Consider the following 22,308-nt stretch of genomic DNA (forward strand, 5'->3'; position numbering starts at 1 on the left):
CGGCAGCTACAGCTCCGATTAGACCCCTAGCCTGGGAACCTCCATATGCCACTGGTGTGGTCCTAAAAAGACAAAAGGAAAAAAAGAAAAAGGAGTGTTACCATAAATCAGTGTCCTATCACTTTCCTTTAATTTGTGATGAATTGGTTTAGCTAATTAAGAGACTTCCATATCACACAGAAAAATAAGAATAAAACAATACGGAATAAAAATTTGGAAAAACAAAACAAAAAATATAATTTAGTGTAATTCTGAATTATTCAATATCATGAATTCAGTATTCACTCAGCCTAAGAGTAATGATTTCCTTATTTAGGAACTCTTTCCTTTATTATATAATACCATAAGATTTTTAACATATCATGAAATTTTATAAAAATGAACAAAAAAACAAAATGACAGTGATACTCTATATAACTCTAACATAGTTTCAAAAATTATCAGCACATGGCCAGCCTTATTTCCACTGCCTTTTCTTTCCTTGATTATTCTGAAACAAAACCCAGACATCATATGATTTCATTTGCTATAAGAGTTCAACACCACAGCATTCTTAATTATCAGGATTTTTTGGTTCAAATTATAACAGTCCCTTAAAAATAATTCTGAAATATCAAAAAATCTTATAACAAGGATACTGTTATTATTTTGAATTCTCCTTAGTAACAAATTATGTCAAATAATACTAGTAGCCTCCCTATTCTTTCATCTATCAAATATTCCATCTACTCATTCTCTATATATCACCAAAGTACAATAATAGTCCCCCTCATTCCCCTGTGATCTGGAGATCTGACAGTTATCTTTTGCCTTCATTCTTTAAAAAGACTGCTTTTAGGAGTTCCTGCTGTGGCTCAGCAGGTTAAGGACCTGACCTTGTCTCTATGAGGATGCAGGTCTGATCTCTGGCCTAGTTCAGTTGGTTAAGGATGCAGCATTGCTACATGCTGTGGCAGAGGTTGCAGAGTGGCTTGGATCCAGTGTTGCCATGGCTGTGGTGTAGTCCAGAGCTGAAGCTCCAATTCAACCCCTGGTCTGGGAACTTCCATATGCTGCAGGTTGCAGGTACAACTGTAAAAAAAAAAAAAGAAAGAAAGAAAGAAAGAATAAAAAAATAAAAAGACTGCTTTTATTTAGTTTCTTAAAAACTGACTTATTAATACATCTTTCTCTTTAAAAAAAAAATCCTCATTTTATGATATTTCCTTCATTCAGAATTCTAATTCAAGGGTTCTCTTGTGCCATAGTAGGTTAAGGATCCAGCATTGTCCCTGCAGCAGCTCAGGTCACTGCTGTGGCACAGGTTCGATCCCTGGCCTAGGAATTTCCACATGCTGCAGGTGCAGCTTTAAAAAAAAGAAAGAAAGAATTCTAATTCAGATAAACATTTACTATTTTAAAAACTCTAATAATAAATCCCAGAAACTCTTATTATGGCAAAGTCTTATTGCTCAGAAGTAATTTTATTTAAAACAAACATATCTGGGAGTTCCCGTTGTGGCACAGCAGAAATGAGCCCAACTAGGAACCATGAGGTTGAAGGTTTGACCCCTGGCCTTGCTCAGTGGGTTGGGGATCTGGCATTGCTATGAGCTGTGGTGTGGATGAAAGGCAAAGCTCGAATCTAGCCTTGTTGTGGCTGTTGGTGTAGTCCAGCAGCTGTGGCTCTGATTAGACCCCTAGCCTGGGAACCTCCATGTGCTGCAGGTGCAGCCCAAAAAGCAAAACAAACAAACAAACAAGCATATCTAAGGAACTCCCTGGTAGTCCAGTGGTTAGGACTCAGCACTTTCCCCACTATGGCCTGGGTTCATTCCCTGGTCTGGGGGAATAAATTCCCTGGTCTGGATTCTGGTCTGGGAACCAGATGCTATATCAAACCACCACTTGCTGGGGCAAAAACAAACAAATATTTCTGTAGTAATACTTTAAGACTTCAGGTATCAAAAGTGTTAAGTTTAAAGTATAAATGAGTAAGGACTGTATTACACAGAAAGTAATCATTAGCAAATATTTAGTGTAAACCATTTTTTTCACATAAAATATGATCTTCCTTTGAGAATTCATGATCTCAAGTCAAACTTAATGTGCTACACAAGGTACTATAACAAGCAATGTCAGACATTCCTTTCAGAAAAATTTTGCTAAGCCTGTGCTATGTGCTCTAGGAACAGTAGGAAGATCAGAATGATCCTTTTTTTCCCTTGTGAAGCTTTACACTGAGAGACACATAAGAAAGGACACAATCTGATAAGCATCGTAACAGATGAATGTGCAAAGTACGTAAGATAAAGAATGATAGGAGGGGGTAGGTTTTGGTTTAAGAAGTAGACAGAGAGGGCTATTAAGTAGATTATTTTCAAAGGCAACATTCTGAGTGGACCTTGAAAGATAAACAGGATTTCATTAATCAATAAAGAGGGGTCAGAGACTTAAGGACACCAGAAATATGTGACCAAAGTTTGGAGAATGAAGTCCACAATATACTCAAGAAACTACCAGAAGACAAATACAGCTAGGACACACGAGATGAAGTAATGTTAAAAAAAAAAAGAGCAAAGATGGAATTATCATAGTCTTGTATGGTATGCTAAAAAGATAACATTTTTCCTGTATAATGAGAAACCATTGGAGGTTTTCAAGTAAGAGAAACATGATCAAACATGTATTCTCAATAAGCAGATAGCATGCAGGATGGATCAGAGGGTTTAGAGCCAGAGGTAAGGAGACCACTGTAAAAGTTCTGGGAAGGGTTGATGAAGACCAAAGTTAGACTAAATATGGCAAGAATGAAGGGAATGCATTTAAGAGACCAACCATATATATTCGGACTTAATTACTATGGCCAAGTATATATAGAAACATTGAAGGCACTGAAGAAGTATTTGGTGAATAAATGTGTGTGCACATATGTGTACACATAATTAAGAGAAAGCTAAGCAAAGAACTAGAGAAATAGCTGAAGATGACTAAGGTTTCCAATCAGAGTACTGTCTCAGTGAAAGCAAGGCTATTTACACTACACCTTCTATGCTCCCCACGGCAAAAAAAAAAAAATTAAAAAATAAAAAGAATACTGACAATGAGGCAGTTAGCAAGTAAAGAATAAATTCACTTAGGACATGTTGATTTTTGAGGTGACTACTGGATAGCCAAAAGATGAACAAAAGGAAATCGAGTGGAGTTTAGAAAAGAAAACTTCATTACACAGGCAACTGTTAAAGCCATAGAAGTAAAAGTGATCACAGAGGAGCACAGAAGAACTGAAGATGGTGGCCCATACTCTTCCATCACGGCACCTACTTCATGTTAATATTTATACTGTACACCAGAGTAAACTGACAGTGCTCCTGGGCAGAGGTGAGAGAGACTCAGAGACTTCCACTGCCCCAAACTCCACCAGTGGCCAAAGAACTCAAGAGGATTAAAATAGGACCAATTATCCATTCACAGTAGCCATGCCACACCACTGGGAAGCCCTTCCCTATCGAGACACTACAAGAAAACTGGTCTGGCTTCTTGGGAGAAAAAAAAAAAAAAAAACTCATAAAAAGGGAGTGTACTCAAGACATGTAACAACCAAGTATTATGCATGAAAACCTTGCCTAGATTATTGTACATATAAAAATAGCTATGGAGTTCCTCTGTGGCTCAGTGAGTTAAGGACCTGCTGCTGTCACTGCAGTGGCTTGAGTGACTGCCATACAACAGGTTTGATCCCTAGCCCAGGAACTTCTACATGCCACAGGCATGGCTGAAAAGGAAAAAAAAAAAAAAAGCTATAAAAATTTATTTGACACCTGGGAGGACACCTGGGAAATTCTTAATGTAGACTAAATATTATGATATTATTTTACTGTGGTTAATTTATTTTTTAATTATTATTTTACTGTCTTAAATGTAAGATAATGGTATGGTTGTGCAGGAGAATATCCCCCTTTTTTTTTTTTTTGATAAGCAAGAAATAGATTTATTGGAATAAAGCTAGCAGGCAGACAAGGAGGCTCTGCCCTGAGAATTAGGTCAGAATATCCTCATTCTTAGGAGATGTAGAAGTATTTGGGAGTACAAGTCATGACAATGGCAACTTAATTCCAAATGGCTGGATGACAACAAAAACACGTTTATATGTATACAGAGTGAGACCGAAAAAAAAATACAAAAAAGATAACAATAATTAAATCTAGCTGGAGAATATGTGGGTATCCACTGTTCTCTAGTTTGAACTTTTCCATTTTTTAAAACTTCTTTTTTTTCCCTTTCTTTTTTGCCACACTTGTGGCATGTGGAAGTTCCCAAGCCAGGAATCAAACCCATACCACAACAGTGACCCAAGCCACTGCAGTGACAACACGGGCCCTGCTGTGCCACAAGAGAACTCCTACAAAACTTTTCTAGTTAAAAAAAATAATAATAAGTTATTTCCTGTTGTGGCTTAACAGGTTACAAACTCAACTAGTATCCATGAGGATGGAGGTTCAAGTCCTGGCCTCGCTCAGTGAGTTAAGCATCCAGCATTGCCATGAGCTGTGGTGTAGGTCACAGATGCAGCTTGGATCCCATGTTGCTGTGACTATGGTGTAAGCCAGCAGCTGCAGCTCCAATTCCACCCCTAGCCTGGGAACCTCCATAGGCCACAAGTACAGGTCTTAAAAAGAAAAAAAAAAGAAAAAAAAAATTTAAATAAAATAAAATAAATAATTGAAGAGGGAAGTAATTAATAAACAGCAGTTAGAGAGTTAAAAGACAAATAATAAGAAAACTGTATACAGAAGCAAAAAAACAGTATTGAAAGGTAAGTGGGCCAAAGCATCAAATGCAGAAGCAAAGTCAAACTGGAAAGAATGGAAAAGAGCTTATTACATCTGACAGTTGTTGATGTTTTGCAAAAGCATGATTAGTAGAACATTTTGTTCAAAATTTTCTCAAAAACTGTACCACACTCTATTTTGTTATTACAATTACTTATAATTGACTCATTTTTTCCCCATCCCCAAAAGAAGAAGGAGACCATCTTACTCATTTTTGTGTATTCTTTAGGGGCTAACAAAGTGCCTCACAAATAGTAGAAACTAAACACTTGTGGCATAGAAATAAACTTGTTTATTAGCCTCGATCAATTAAAAAATATTTTTAGCATACAGAAAATCTAGAAAAACCTTCTTTTAAAGTCATATATTTTAAAGATAAAAATATTCTGGGGAATAAAATTTAAATGACAGTAATGATCAAACACCAATATTTTTATTGGAAAAGTATTCATATCTAAAAATTCACCAAAAGGAACTACCTGCTTCTGGAGGGAAGGAGAAAAATATAAACATTTTGTCACTTTCAAGTCTAGCACTGTCAGATCAGATAGAAATAGATCATCAGTTCCCGTTGTGGCTCAGCAGAACCGAATCTGAGGACACAGGTTCAATCCATGGCCTCACTCAGTGGGTTAAGGATCCGGCGTTGCCGTGAGCCATGGTCTAGGTCGCAGACGCGGCTCAGATCTGGTGTTGCTGTGGCTGTGGCATAGGCCAGTGGCTACAGCTCCAATTCGACCCCTAGCCTAGGAACCTCCCCATGCTGCAGGTGCAGCCCTAAAAAGCAAAAAAAAAGAAAGAAAGAAATAGATTGTCAACCTGTTTCTTTAGGCACACAATTCAGATTTCAGTCTTCGTGAAATCATCCCAAACCATAAGTATCAATAAAAAACAAATACTCAAGGGAGAAAGCGGCAAGATATCAAAATCAACACTTAAAATTTAAACATATCCAAGTTTTTCACCATACTACTGAAAGTTCAGCCAAACTTAAACAACTGAGGACTCTTCCTTTGATAAAATTAAAGGTTTTGCATGGTTTTTTTCTGGCTGATCTTAAGTAGTCTGAAACAGAGAACGTGATATTGTGATATAACAAGAAATATATATTATGGGATCTTCCTCCAGGGTTCCTGGCTCACAGCTCCTAAAATCCTTGTAATTTCTTAAGTGATTAGAGCATAGGAGCATCTTTTGTTATAATATTTGGTTTTTGTTCCTGGAAAAGCTCCAGAAGGATAAAAGAAGCTCTTTTGTTATTCATAATAGGCCCCTTTCAACCACAGGTGATTTATGTTAATGAGGGGATTTTTGGAAAGTCCCTAGATAACCACTGAATGGGACTGGTTGCCAGAGGAACAAACCAGGTGATTAGAACTTTCAGCCCCCTCACTGCCACCCCTACCCCACCAATGGCAAATGCGATATGGGAACTGAATTATTTTACCAGTGATCAGTGATTTAGTCAATCATGCCTACATCATGAAGCCTCCATAAAAATCCCTGAAGTACAGAGTTCAGAAAGCTTCTGGTTTGGTGAACAAGAACACATCCACTTGGTGGGAGGGTGGCACACCCCATAGGGACAGAACCTCTGTGCTTGGGACCCTTCCAAACACAGACCTAGCCCTATGTCTTCTTCATCTGGCTGACCACTTGTATCCTTTAATATATCCTTTGTAATAAACTCTTTTCCTGAGTTCTATGAGTCATTCTAGTAAATGACTGAACTTTAGAAGGGGGTAAAGGGAACTTTAATTTGTAGCCTAATAAAACAGAAGCTGAGGGCAACTCGGGGACCTACGACTTGCAAGTGGCATCTAAAGTCGGGGGCAGTCTTGTGCCGCCCTTAACCTGTGGGGTTTAGATCAACAATCAGCAGTTAGTGTCAAAACTGAGTTAAAATGTAAGATAGATACAAAGCTGGTGTTGAGGAATTGGTCAGTATGGGGAAAAAAAAAAAACCTATATATCTCTGGTTTCAGAAGTATTCTAAGAAGTGTTGGCTGCAAGTAAAATTGTGAATAGAGAGCTAAACAGTTTTTCGTTTCAGAGTCTACTTAATAGTACAGTAAGTATTCTTGCTAGAATCCAAACCATTTGAACCATTATAGTCCACAATCTCTGAAATACATTTGAAAAAAGTGAAATCCTTTAAAGGACTTCATTTGAAACTTTAATTAAATGACACATATCATAAAGTAAAAAGTCAGCTACCAAGAGTTAATTTTCTTTTAGAAGTTTCCATAGAGGTTAACCTGGATTAGTCTGTATAAAAATTCAAGTAGGAGTTCCCATCGTGGCGCAGTGGTTAACGAATCTGACTAGGAACCATGAGGTTGCGGGTTCGGTCCCTGCCCTTGCTCAGTGGGTTAATGATCCGACGTTGCCGTGAGCTGTGGTGTAGTTTGCAGACGCGGCTCAGATCCCGCGTTGCTGTGGCTCTGGCGTAGGCCGGTGGCTACAGCTCCGATTCGACCCCTAGCCTGGGAACCTCTATATGCCGCAGGAGCGGCCCAAGAAATGGCAAAAAGACAAAAAAAAAAAAAAAAAAAAATCAAGTAAACCTAATATTGTCGGATGACCCATTTCATGGAAAGATCCACCTAAGATCAAACTCTCATCACTAAAAAGCTGAAAAATAAGAAGTTCGGAAAATAAAGCTGTTGCCCATCCAAGCACAAAGATAATGAACTAATCATCTCATAATTTATCAGGGAAAAAAAAGAGCATTTTTCTTTTATAATTAAATCATTTTCAAAACATAAAAATTTATGCTACCCAATACCAAACACATTTATAATAAGAGTTATATGGAGTTTCCATCCTGGATCTGCAGGTTAAGAACCCAAATAGTACCCATGAGGATATGGGTTCAATCCCTGTCCTTGCTCAGTGGGTTAAGGATCCGGTGTTGCTGTGAGCCATGGTGTAGGTCCAGATCTCATATTGCTGTGGCTGTGACATAGGCTGGCAGCTGCAGCTCCATTTCAACCCCTAGCCTGGGAACTTCCATATGCAACCCTTAAAAAAAAAAAAGTTACAGTAACAGCTACATTTAAATAATAGAAATGAAACAATAAATTAAAATTTAAAAGCCAAAAAAAATAAGTTGCATTTATATAGTACCTAGTTTAAGGTAGGCATCGTTGTAAAAGCCTCAATTATATTATCTCTTTTAATCCTCACAACATGCTAGGAAGCAAACACTATTACTCTCCCCCTTGCACAGATGAGGACACTGAAAGCAGAAAGGTTAGGTCACACTAGACCACACAGCTAGCTAAAGGGCAGATCCAAGATTCACCTGGATCTAGGAAGCCCCAGAGTCTGTGCTTTTGGTCACTACAGCTTCGTTTTTTTCTTATTCCCCTTCTGGAAAAAGGGAATAGCATGTGTCAGGGCTCAGAAGCAAAAGAAAATGAGGTACCTGAAGTTTAGTAAAGTTGGTTTAGAATAGGGGAAAGCAATTTAAAGCTGAATGAGGAGTTCCTGTCATGGCTCTGCAGAAGCACATCTGACTAGCATCCATGAGGATACAGGTTTGATTCCTGGCCTTGTTCAGTGGGTTAAGGACCCAGCATTACTGTGAGCTGTGGTGTAGGTCACAGATGCGGCTTGGATCCTGTGCTGCTGTTGCTGTGGTGTAGGCCAGCAGCTACAGCTCCGATTTAACCTCTAGCCTGGAAACCTTCATATGCCTCAGGAGTGCCCATAAAAAGACCAAAAAAAAAAAAAAAAAAAGAGAGAGAGAGAGAATAACTGCTGTCTAAATTGGGTTGGTCACAGAGGAACTAAAAAGAAGTAGATGAATTTGAAAGATAATTAGGAAACAGTATCAACAGAACATGTGGTTAAGAAACAAGAAAAAGTAAAGCAAGAATGATTCTCATTTTCTGGCTTGGATAACTGGGTGATAGCAGTGCCATTCACAGAGTTAAAAAGAACAGACTGGGGACGTTTTAGTTAAGTTGAAGTGAAGAGGACCGTGGCGATGTCTAGAGTTGTCCAAAAGACATGTGGGTACCTTAGAAGGAAGATGTGGGGTAGAGACAGAGACATGAAAATATGTAGAAATTAAAATCACGCGAGTAGCACAGAGAACAGAAGCTTGAAGAACATCACTTAAGGAAAAAGATCCCACAGTAGTAATAGTGTATACTACATTATATGGTGCTTAGCACTGCTTAGTGACTTCTAATTATTTTACTTTACTCTGGTCTTTCCAACTAAGCACCAACTTCACTGAAAGCAACTCCAGAGTTTTCAGCATTTTAATGACTATTTGTGGAGTACTTAATCAACTGAGATATGAGGAAGGGACAAATAAAATACACTTCATTTTTAGAAAACTCCTTTCTTTAGGATACCTTTGATCCTCCATCTTCCCCTAGGCCTTGGCTCCCTCTGCACTTACTGCACCGACGGCTCTAACGCAGCAGACAAAGAGGTCCTTGGCAACTGATGATGTGGGACTTATGCAATGGCTCTGTGATCTACTCTTTCATTCTCAACACCTCGTAAGCAAATCCAGTCTAAATTACTTTAAGAGAAAAATGGAGGCGTTCTTGTTTAAAATAACAGACAAAATTTGTTCTATCGCATTTTACTACCATAGCAGAAATTTTTATATTATACTTTCAAATCACAAGATACTTGCTGTTTTTAGTTCTCGGTCCTTTCCACAGTGACTGATCTTCCTGATCTCTCTTTCCCTGATTCTTCTATCCATCAGACAAGCTCAAGCTTTCCTGAAGTTTGTGAACACTCTAGCCTTGAGGTCAAAGCTCCCTTCTCTGCATTTGCCAAGCACATCTCTACACTACACAAATGACATTCATCATTTACAACTTTGTAAGGCAACTTTTCCACAGTATTTGATTTAAAGAGCTTAGGGTAGGGAATTAGACACTTATTACACTAAATCATTACAGCAAATAAGTTGCTTATCCCTTCATGTTACTAGTTTTTGCACCTGTTAATTGGGAATAATAACACTAACGTTGCATAATTTTCAAGATAAATGAGATGACATATATAAAATGCCTAGCACAGTGTCCACTGCCCACTAAAGGCTCAATAAGTGTCAGTTCCTACATCAAAATTATAAAATTTTCTTAAAAGAATATGAAAGAGGTCCATGAGTAGACATTCCAACTAGAATATTAAGAAAATGAGATATTGGCAAATACGTCTCAGCAAAAATGGAATGTGAGATTTGAAATTAACATTTCCTAAATGGCTAAGTTTCCTGAGAAGAGATATCATTATTATGCATATATCTATAGCTATCACAATACCTTGCGACCAATAATCATATATTTTATTGATTGAATAATGATCAGAGAAGACTTATGTTACTGATTACCTGCCTTTTCTAATAAGATGGAGTTTTATTTTTATGTTTTTATTTTTCAGCTTGTGGCAACGCCAGATGCCTAACCCCCTGAACGAGGCCAGGGATTGAATCCACATCCTCATGGATACTAGTCGGGTTCTTAACCCCCTGAGCTATAGCAGGAACTCCCAAGATGGAGGTGTACATTAAGAGTCTAGAATTAAGTTTTCCATTCAATGAATAGTTATGCTATTGCACTGCATTCAGGATGCTACAAGGGTTGCAATATTAAAATGAGATATAGTCTTTGCCCTACACAAGAACACAAGCGAGTAGAGGAACTAAATCATGTGCACAGTTACTCAGTATAAGGTATTAAATGAAAAACTGCCTGAATCCCATCATTTAAAATATTTTTATAACCATCAGTTTAATCCTATCTTTCTCAAAGAAGTTTAGGGGAGGGGAAGGAACTGTGAGGAGGGGGAAGGAGTCCTCCTACGACCTGATATGAGCAGTACCTTTCATCTTTTATACTACTGATTAGGATAATCTATTGAGATTATCATAGATCTTGAAGAGAAACTAGATGGTTTTCCAGATAAGATCAGAAACAAGGCAAGAATATGTGCTCTTACCACTCCTATTCAAAATCATACTGCAAGTTCTCACCAATACAATAAAATGTGGAAAGGAAATAAAAAGTACATAGATTGAGAAGAAATAAAATTGTACTTGCATAACTGTCCTTGGAGAAATTCCCAAAGAATCAACAAGAAAACAACTGGAACAAATAAACAATCATAGCAAGGTTGCAGAATACAAGGTTAGTATAAAAAATAGTATAAAAAAGGCTTTCTTATATGCCAGCAATAAAAAGTTGGAATTGGAAATTAAAAATAACATTTACAATAGCACCCAAAAAAATGAATTACTTAAGACATAAATCTAACAAAACATGTACATGATCTATACAAGGAAAACTATAAACTGATGAAAGAAATTCAAAATATGGAGTTCCCATCGTGGCGCAGTGGTTAACAAATCTGACTAGGAACCATGAGGTTGCAGGTTCGGTCCCTGCCCTTGCTCAGTGGGTTAAGGATCTGGCGTTGTCGCGAGCTGTGGTGTAGGTCGCAGACCCGGCTCGGATCTTGCTTTGCTGTGGCTGTGGTGTAGGCTGGCAGCTACAGCTCCAATTAGACCCCTAGCCTGGGAACCTCCATATGCTGCGGGAGTGGCCCAAGAAATGCCAAAGAGACAAAAAAAAAAAAAAAAAATCCAAAATATAATCTAAATAAAGGGAGAGATATTCCATGTATATGGCTAAAATGACTTAATATTGTCAAGATGTCAATTCTTCTCAATTTGATCTATAGAGTCAATATAATCCTGGTCAAAAATTCCAGCCAGTTATTTTGTGGACATTGACAAAGTGACTCTCTAGTTGACATGGAAAAGCAAAAGACCTAGATAGCCAATATAATATTGAAGGGGAAGAAAAAGGCAGAAGATTGACATTATTTCAAGATACCGTAAAGCTACAGCGATCAAGACAGGGTAGTATTGGTTAAAGAATAGGCAAATAGGGAGTTCCCGTCGTGGCGCAGTGGTTAACGAATCCGACTAGGAACCATGAGGTTGCGGGTTCCGTCCCTGCCCTTGCTCAGTGGGTTAATGATCCAGCGTTGCCGTGAGCTGTGGTGTAGGTTGCAGACGCGGCTCGGATCCGGCGTTGCTGTGGCCCTGGCGTAGGCCAGGGGCTACAGCTCTGATTGGACCCCTAGCCTGGGAACCTCCATATGCCGCGGGAGTGGCCCAAAGAAATAGCAAAAAGACAAAAAATAAATAAATAAATAAAAGAATAGGCAAATATATCAATGAAACAGAACAGAGAGCCCAGAAATAAAACCACATAAACACAGTTAGAAGATCTTTGACAAAGAAGCAAAGAACTAGAGAAAAAGTCTTTCAACATATGATGCTAGAACAAATTGGACATCCACGTGTAAAAAACTTAATCTAGACATGGACCTTACACCCTTTACAAAAATTAATTCAAAATGGAACACAGAACTAAATGTAAAATGCAAAACTATGAAACTCCTAGAAGATAGCATGGGAGAAGATCTAGATGACATTGGGTTCAAGATGAATTCTAGATACAATATTAAAGTACAATCCATTTTTAAAAAAATAGGTAAATTAGACGACTTTGGCTCTGCAAAAGACACTTTTAAAAGACTAAAAAGATAAGCTGCAGATTGGGAGAAAATATTTGCAAAACATGTATCTGTTAAAGGACTGTTATCCAAAATAAACAATTTAACATTATTACAAACTCAACAAGAGAACAAATGAGCCAATTTTAAAATGGGCATGGAGTTCCCTTGTGATGCAGTAGGTTAAGGATCCAGCTTTGTCACTACAGCAGCTCAAGTCACTGCTATGGTGCAGGTTTGATCCCTGGCCAAGAAACTTCTGCATACCACGGGTGCAGCCAAAAAGAAAAGAAAAGAAACTTGCATTATATATGAAAATAAAAAATAATAAAAAGTTAAAATGGGCCAAAAAATCTGGACAGAGATCTCAACAAAGAAGATATTCAGATGACAAATATATGAAAAGATGCTGAATATTACATGACATTAGAGAGTTGCAAATTATAATAACAATGAGCTACCACTACACACCTACCGGAAAGGCTAAAAGCCAGAATGTTGACAACACTAATGCTGACAAGGATTTGGAACAAAAGGAAAGCTCATTCATGGCTTCTGGGAATGCAAAAATAATATAATCACATTGGAAGACAATTTGGCAGTTTCTTATAAAACTAAACATACTCTTATCATATGATCCAGCAATTGCACTCCTTCATATTTACCAAAATGAATTGAAAGTTTATGTACACACAAAAATCTGCACATGAATGTTTATAGAAACTTTATTCATAATTGCCAAAACTTGGAAACAACCAAGATGTCTTTCAGTAGGTGAAAGGATAGATTAACTGTGGTATATCCAGACAATGCAATGTTACTCAGCACTAAAAAGAAATGTACTATCAAGCCATGAAAAGGCATGTTAGAAGCTGAAATGTTTATTACTAAGTATAAGAAGCTAAACTGAAAATGCTACATCTTATATGATTACAGCTAGGACATTCTGGAAAGAGAAAACCATATAGATAAAAAAAGATTAGTGTTTGCCAGAGGCTCAAAGGAAGGGAGCCAGAGATAAATGGACGGAGCACAGATGAGATTGGGGCGGGGTGGGGGGGTGGGGGGAGGGGGGAAGCAGGGCACAATTATTGAAACAATGACACATCCATTAAGGGCAAGAAAAATACTGCTTGGAATCAATAGGCCCAAGATGGAAGAAGACTCAACTTCCAGTAGACCTTAAAGCCTCATTGGACACTCATTGTAATACATTAGCATGGTAAATGACAAGCTCACAGGTGCTAAGATAGTTCCAAGGCTGACTACAAAAGGCCAAAAAGTGGGCCATGATGCAATTCTTAGAGACCCCCACCCTTTTTCCACGAGAGTTAGAATACTCCTCCCACCTGTTAGTGTATGAAATTACCCAGCCCATAAAAACTAACCACCACACAAACCAAGGGTGCTCCGGGTTTCTGAGGTCTGCATTCAGCCTATAGAATGTGTATCTCTCTAAATAAACTTTCACTTTACTACAGCTCACGCTTGAATTCTTTCCTGGGTGAAGCCAAGGACCACAACTTGGGGGCCCATCCCAAGACCTGGAACGTAAACCTAAAAAATAAAGTCAATCATTTTTTAAAAACTACGTTTATAACCACCCATTTTATCACATCTTTTTAGAGAAGTCAGGGGAATGAAGACCTGGAGAAGAGAGTCTTCCTTTGCCCTCATATGAGCAGTACTTTACATCTTTTATGCTAGTGAAAATCTGTTGAGATTCTCAAATTGGTAATAAAATACACCACAGACAGATTAGCTAAACAAATATAAGGTTGCATAATTCGACAGTGGTGAAAATTGCCAACTAACCTAAAAAGTAAGTATGAGAAGGCCTTCAAGAAATTACTTCCAGGAGTTCCTGCTGTGGCACAGTGGGTTAAAAATCTGACTATAGCATCTCAGGTGGCTGCAGAGGCACAGGTTTTATCCCTGGCCCAGCACAATGGGTTAAAGGATACAGTGTTGCCACAGCTGCAGCTCTGATTCAAACCCTGGCCCAGGAGCTTCCACATGCCACAGATGTGGCCATTAAAAAAAAAAAAAGGAAAAGAAATTACTTCCAATCTATCCTTGGTAAATAGAAAAATATCCTCCAAATAGCCAGTGAAAAGAGCAAAAGAAAGAAGAAAGAGATTAAGAGGTAAAACTGCGGCATTCCCTCAACGCTCAGCAGGTTAAGGATCCAGCGTTGTCACTGCTGTGGCTCTGGTTACAGCTGTGGGGCTGGTTCAGTCCCTGGACTGGGAACTTCTGCAGGCCACAGAGGCAGCCAAAAATAAATAAATAAATAAAGGTAAAATTGAAGCTAACCTCAATAAACAGCCCTGAAACTCTCCTAGTTAAGAAAAGCAGCTCTTCTGAATAGGAAGAAAGTGAAAGAAATAGTGAAACGTAATTGATTATAAAATGGGGTGATCCTGCGTAGGGCACAGAGTAGAAATAAATATATAGTACCCTAACTTTATAGAACATTACATCCTTAATATACAGTATAATGTGCAGCCACTTACTTGATATCAATAAAAATATAATTTCCAGAAGATATTAAAAAACCATTCCCCTAATTCCCATTCAGAATCTATTGAAAAACTACCCATGTTATTAACTTTATGTCTAAGAATACAACATTATTAGCTGGTATAGGTCTTTAAAAAAAAAAAACCCTCAAGTATCATCTGAATAAAGCTCATAAATGGCTTCGAAAATTCATAGAAAGTAATATCTATAATATCTAACAAATAAATGGCAATGTATTTTTTTTAATCAAAGAAGCACTACCCAGGAAAAGTATATCATATTATTTTCTTAAAAATAACTCATTAAGAAGGTCTCTATAAGAACATATTTTACAAACGTGTGGGATGTGTTTGTTTCTCTCCTGAAACAAGAGCTAACTTGAGAGAACAGCATATTAACAGGTTCTGAAGAGAGAAGTAATTAGCATATTGGAAACTAACATTTTTGGCACATGGGACCCAGAGCAAGAATGTCTATCCTCCAGTCATGAGTCATGGACTAGGCTGCCTCTTTACTGTGAAGCAATCTTTCAGTAGAAGGAGCAGCAAGGAAGAATACAACGTGTGAATAATGACTTGGCCAACTTCCCAGGAAGAAATCATAGTGAAACTAGGTCTGAGAAAGTTAGATAGCACATACTATACATCACACTAACGCTCTTTTCCTTTCACCCTTACTCTTTAGTTAACAGCAGAGAGAATGAAATTTAGTCTTCAGTTATACTTAGAGTTTTCTATTTTTTAATGGGGTTTAGTAATGCTGAATAAAATTATTCAAGTATTAGCTTGGTTTTACATCTTGTGGAATGCATCATTATAAATTATTTTGTGATGACATTTGTGAAAAGCTCTCACCTGTCACATACCCACCCCAGCACACACACACAATGACACCAGAAGGCAACACTCTGCTTTACCTTCTGCTGAAAAGTCTGCTACCTCCAACGCCTGAGGTCCATACACGAAGCCCTCCTGGAATCTATGAACACAGCAGAGGCAAAAGGCAGAGAAGTTTATGTAGATTTAAAGTTACACTGCCCAAAACATAAAATGCCAAATGCCTATCACAAGTCTTTATCTGCCAAGGAAATCGGATTTTAGATTTGACGATGAGTAAACCAACAATATATTGATAATACTCAGAGTTCATTGTATATTACATGGCTAGTTATACTGAAAAAACACAAGTTAAGCCTTAACTAATTTATATTCTCATCAACAGAGGTGATTTACACTACCAGAAATACTAATAACAGTTAAATTGTAAAAATTATGTGAGAGAGCCAATACATATATAAGGAATACATAAGAAAAATATACTTCACAAAATGAAGTGTAATAGACTCTACAGCTCAGGGTACATTCTTTCTTAGGACTGGAGACTGTTGGGAATATGCGAGAAAAACAATTAGAAACAGACCTGGAAGAGGACAAAGACAGACGGGTAAAGGAAAAGTAGAACTATAAAGATATTCTAGTGCCAAGATTTAATTCAAGTCTGACAGCAATGTTGAAATGAGCCAGATACTACATATGCTAGGCAGTATGGGGGAAATCTACCTTGTTCCAACAGTACAAAATAAATACAAGCATGAAACATAGATCGCTTTTCTGAAAACATTCACATAAAAAAATTAAGAATTTAATCAGGTAAAATATTTAGAGCTCAGATTTCATTTCATTCTTTACTGATGATAGGGCTTAAAGACTACAAAATCCAGCTGGTATATGAGAAAAGGGAACATGTAAAATTTACTAGTTATTAAGTTTAAAAGAGGGTGGCATGTTATCTTTTTGCAATATCAAGAAATTCTTTTAAAAATATCATCACAAAATCAGGAAAGAAGGGACAAAGCATTGTCTCAAAACATGACAATATGTCAACAAAGAAACACAGGCCCTGAAGTCAGGGGGCATGAATTCAAGTTCCAACTAAATCACTTAATTGCTTTATGACATTAATCTCTCATACAGCCAGATCTGTTCAAGGAGGACTTCACCATCTCTCAGATGTATACCGAATATCAAGTGAAATGTGGTATTAATAATCACAGCATGCTACATTTTGCAAAAATTTAAATCAGTGTACTTGACATAAATTAACAACTTAATCAAAGTTGTTAACTAAGAAATAGAGGAAATGTAGAGTGCCAAGCCAAGAAATTTGGGGACCTGTGTAGGGAAAGAAACCCAAAGAAGCAAAGCAAAAAGGCTGAGCTGGCCAAAAGAGCCTAGAATAGTTGACACAGCTAAATGGCAGCCAGCAGGTCAGAGTCCCCAAGAGATGGTTATATCATATTACTAATTTAGGAATTTGCCCAGCACTATGTGCCTCAGATAGACCTTCTCTTAATTCCCAACAACCTTATAAACTGCATCCTCCTCTAAGGCAGTGCTTGTGGCATTTTAAGCCAAAAATCTGAGATATAGTAACTACCTGCATATCACATACATTTTTAAAAACCAAAGAGACAAGATCCCACCTAATGAAACAATAATGCATCAAAAGCTTTTATAGGATGTATGATGTGCCAGACACCATTCTAAAGCTCTACAGGTACTAACTCATTTGGTTTTCGCAACTCTGAGATAGGCCCTGTAATAAACTCACGTTACAGATGAAGAAAGTCAGACACAGGGAGCTTAAAGAAAACTTGCCTAAACGCACACAGCCTGAAGTAGCAAACCTGTACCTCAAACCCAGCCTGTCTACTTCTAGAGCCACACTCTTAGTCACTGTATCAGCCAGTCTGTGGAATTAAAAATCACATAAACTGGAGTTCCCATGGTGGTGCAGTGGAAATGAATCCAACTAAGAACCATGAGGTTGCCTGGCCTCGCTCAGTGGGTTGAGGATCCGGCATTGCCATGAGCTGTGGTGTAGGTCGAAGACGCAGCTTGGATCTGGCATTGCTCTGGCTCTGGCATAGGCCAGCAGCAACAGCTCTGATTAGACCCCTAGCCTGGGAACCTCCACATGCTGCAGGTGTGGCCCTAAAAAAGACAAAAGACAAAAAAAACAAAAACAAAACAAAACAAAAACACATAAACCAAACACTGATCTATATGTAAGGAGTCAAACAATTATAAAAATTAAAATTGAAATAACTTTTGTATAAAATATATTCAAAAAGAGAAATCTTCATAATATAAACCAAAAGAAAAAATAAAAAAAAATTTTAAACAAAAAAAAGACCTAAAAAAGACTAAAGAATATATACCCAAATAACATTCAAATAATCCTGGTGTTAGAGTAACAAGATTGATTCTATTTCCACTTATGAAAATTTGTGCTGTGTGACTGCATAACTCAAACATTCTTAAACCTTCAAAAAAAATTCAGCACAATGAGATAGTGCCACATACCCATTAGGATGGTTACTATCAAAAAAATTGTTAAAGGAGTAAAACAAGGGTTGGCAAGAAGGTGGGGAAACTGGAACTCCCGTGTACTGTTGGTGAGTATGTAAAATGGTACAGTTGCTATAGAAAACAGTACAGTAGTTCTTCAAAAAATTAAAAATAGAATTACTATATTATCCAGCCATTCCACTTCTGGTCATAGAAGAGTTAAAAGCAGGGATTCTCAAAGAAATAGGTGTACACTCATGCTGATAGCAGCATCACTCATAATAGCCAAAAGGTGGAAGCCACCCAAGTCTCCATCGATGGATGAATGAATAAACAAAAAGTGCTCTATGTGCACAATGGAAGATTATTCAGCCTTGAAAAAGAAAATGCCTGTGCATACTATGACACAGATTAACCCTGAGAGTATTATGATAAAAAGTAGGATGGTGGTTCCCAGGGGCTGGGTGAAGGGGGAATATGGGGAGTTATCCTTTAATAGGTACAGGATCTGTTTTACAACGTGAAGAGTTCTGTGGATAGGTGGCAGAAAAGGACAGCACAAAAATATTAATGTATTCAATATCACTAAACTGTACACTTAAAATGATTAAAATGGCAAATTTCATTTTATGTGTATATATGTTACCAAAATTTTTTTTAAATTAGTAAGTGCTAAGTGTATAACATCCAAAATGGAAGGAATAAAAGACAAAAAGAAAATTATCTGCTATTTCATCTCCCATGAAAACTATTGTAAATTCCTTTTTAATGTATATTGTTATATGGCTGCAAAAAGTATACTATGTACATTTTTTAAGTAATTACTATCAATATCATTCTTACCAATGTTAATCCTCCTTAGTACTGAAATACCCAATTTTACTAAAACTTTAATTGGAAAAAAATTTTAACTCAAAGGTTAAAATAATTAAAACAATTTTTGCTCTAAGAACTTAGAGTATGGTATCAAAATAATACTTTAAATCCTCTACGTTTCCCAGCAGAACAGCTTCCCTACTCAGTTACTAATGAGTTATATTCTTGTATGTTAAGACTTTCAATCAAATCTCTTTTGTAAGAGATTACATATACTACCCCTTAGCTGTAGTACTAAATTGGTCTCCTTACTACCATTCTCAATCCCCTTTGAGGCAGACATACTGCCTACCTACCATCTGCCCATTCTCCCTTTCTTCCTTAGTAATAGACCCTGGTTTTATTCTGGGCACCATGCATCTAGTTAAGAGTGTCCACTTTCTAGCCTTTCTTGCTGCTAGGACTGGTGAATGAGCTAGAAATAGAAGTGACTGGATGGAGCTTCTAGGAAAGCTACGTAAAGGGGACTGACTTAGTTGGGTGTGTGTCTGTAACCTGGACATGATGAATGGCACTCCTGCAGTCACTTTGGACCATGTGGTAACATAAGCTATGCCAAAGGACAGTAAAGCAGAAAGAAGGAACTTGAGACCCTGTGAACTCAGATCCTAAAGCCACCACATAAAGTCTGGGCTTTAGTGAGGAAAATACCTCTATCTTGTTAAGACCACTTGCCTTGTATTTTAAGTAAACCCGAATCTAATTAATAATTCACTTTTATGCTGCTATATGATCTTTCTAAAATGCATATCATAATTGTAAAAATCGTTATCTTGCCACATAGGCTCTTTCATAACTTCTTTGGCCTGTGGTTATTTCTACAGCCTTACCTTAGCCTGAAACTCCAGCCATAAAGAACCACTTGTAGGATAGTGACTATAGTTGATAATACTGCATTGCATATTTGAAAGTTGCTAAGGGAATAGATCTTAAAAGTCTTCATTATAAGAAAAAAAAGAATTTTGTAACTATGTAAGTTAAGAGATGCTAAAAAGAAAGAGAAAATATGTATTTTGCACTCAAGATATGGTATATCATCTACGCAGTTAGGTCAGTTTTATTAACTGTGCCATCTACATTGTCAAAATCCCAAAGATTTCTAAGTATATTGTTGTATCATTAACTACAAATGGTGTATTAAAACTTTTCTCTTACTCTACAAACAAAACAAAACAAAACAAAACACGTGTAGGCTTCTCACCCACCCTGCCTTTGAACAATCTGTAATACTTTCCAGCTAAACCTTTCGCCATCCATTCTTCAAGTCTCAGCTTCTTCAAAAAGCTTTCCTGATGCACCCACCATATACACAGGCACAGACAGCACATCTATGCACCAAATATGAACAGACAATCTTCCTATGTGATTACCTTTTTCTACACAGATACTATAGTACCTTCCAGTTAAAAGGTAATTTTGGTTTTCTTCTCTGCCCTTGTCACTAAAGTGAAAGTCCTTGAGAACAGAGACCACAGTAATCTTTGGCTTTCCATTGCCCTTTGCACAGTCTAGAGTACAAGCTCAATAAATGCTGGGTCAAATAGTGAAGTTCAGAGAAACAGCCACTCTTTTTTTCTTTTTCTTTTGGCCATGCCCATGGCATGTGGAAGTTCCCAGGCCAGGGAAGGAACTTGAGCCACAGCAGCAAATCAGACCAATGAAATAACAATGCCAGATCTTTAACCCACTGAGCCACAGGGGAACTCCAAAAGAGCCATTCTTAAACACTTCGGAAATTTCATGTTCTCAAATATTTAAGAGCACATTGTTGCCTTCATTTCAAAACACAAAAATTCTGACATAAAGGAATATATTAGAAGAAATCAGAATTTTAAGCCAACTGAATATACTTAATTTCCTTAAATATAAAACAGCATTTCTCTTCCAAAACAAACCAAGTATTCCAAGTAGATAAATAGGTCTTTTTTTTTTTCACTACAATTTTTGAGGTATTCTAGAGAATAAAGCAACAGAGAATATTTTCTGTCTTTGCAAGGCATCCCTATAACAAATATGTATTAAGGCTCATTTATGTGCCAAGCATTGTACTAGGCAGTTAAATGTAGAATAATGAGCTCTTTGAAAAAGCCCCAAGGTATTACAAGTGTATTTATCCTCATCTCCATGAGATGACAACGCTTAGACGAGACAGCATTTACATTTTTTTTTTAATTTTTAAAGGGAAAATGAAACTTTTAAGAGATTTAATTTTCCATTTTCTTTATGAGCTCCAATGTGCTTTTAGCAAAGAAAGGAGGAGCCAGAGTCTTTTAGACCCCACTGTGCAGCACTGTACCAGATTCTTTATATTTAATTATCTCAATTAAGTCTCATAAAAATTTTGTGAGATAGTTCTTAACCTCATTTTAAAGGCTAAGAAGTTCATAATTTGTGAAAGTTAAACAGCTAGGATCTGAGCTCAGAAAAGTCTGCCTCTAACAACTGATGTTCATTACATTAGCTCTTAAATTTTTAGATATAAACATAAAACATGGAGGCCAAGAAAAAATTATTAGCGAACAACACATCAATTTACATAGCTTCCATATGCTTCATCATGATCCACAACAGTTTAGCTGGTTACAAGGAAGCCACTTTTTAAATGACGAGGAATAAACTGACTTTAAAGAGCACAACCAATAGAACAAAATTCAAACTTTCTGAAATAAGCTTTAAAGCATAAATAAAAACCAAGAGCAAAACTTCAGAATAAATCTTTCTTATTACACTCTTCTTTAATTTTCACCAGTATTAAGTAGGAGAATACACCACGGAGGACAATGTCTCTCCTAAATTCTATTTATCTGTTCCACAATCCCAATCAATGACCATGAGGGAAAGCCTATTTCTCACTACATAATATTTTGAGTAAGACCTCAGATGAGTAACTTCATCCATGAAAAGGATAGTAAAAATAGTAATAATAGAGTCTAAACAAGAAAGTAATTCTAGGGGAAAAAAAATTAAGTTAATGCTATGACTATTGTATTTCAACAATCCTTACCCAGATCAAACCTCAAAGGAGATGTATTATTATGACAGTGCATATATCAAGGAAACTCTTTATTAGAGGTTCATGAAAGGATATAGATAAAACTAAACAAGAAGTTCCTGAAATGGTGACACAGGGGATTTCAGGTGGATAGAATAAAGTGTCCCAATAGTGAGGATGGTTCAGCAAAGATGAA

General features: G+C 37.1%; 1 protein-coding gene across 7 annotated transcripts in view; it reads right to left on the reverse strand.

Moving 5' to 3' along the window:
• Positions 1-22,308, reverse strand: part of CDK19 (cyclin dependent kinase 19) — a 204,427-nt gene that overhangs the window by 145,366 nt on the left and 36,753 nt on the right. For 3 of the 7 annotated variants that reach the window (XM_021091165.1, XM_021091155.1, XM_021091139.1), the window contains exon 2: positions 15,811-15,872. The exons of the other annotated variants lie outside the window; for them this stretch is intronic. The gene's annotated coding sequence lies outside the window, so the exon portion shown is untranslated. The remainder of the gene's footprint in view (positions 1-15,810; positions 15,873-22,308) is intronic. 7 annotated transcript variants of the gene reach the window in all.

The sequence above is a fragment of the Sus scrofa genome, chromosome 1 (assembly GCF_000003025.6).
Source record: "Sus scrofa isolate TJ Tabasco breed Duroc chromosome 1, Sscrofa11.1, whole genome shotgun sequence".
NCBI lineage: Eukaryota > Metazoa > Chordata > Mammalia > Artiodactyla > Suidae > Sus > Sus scrofa.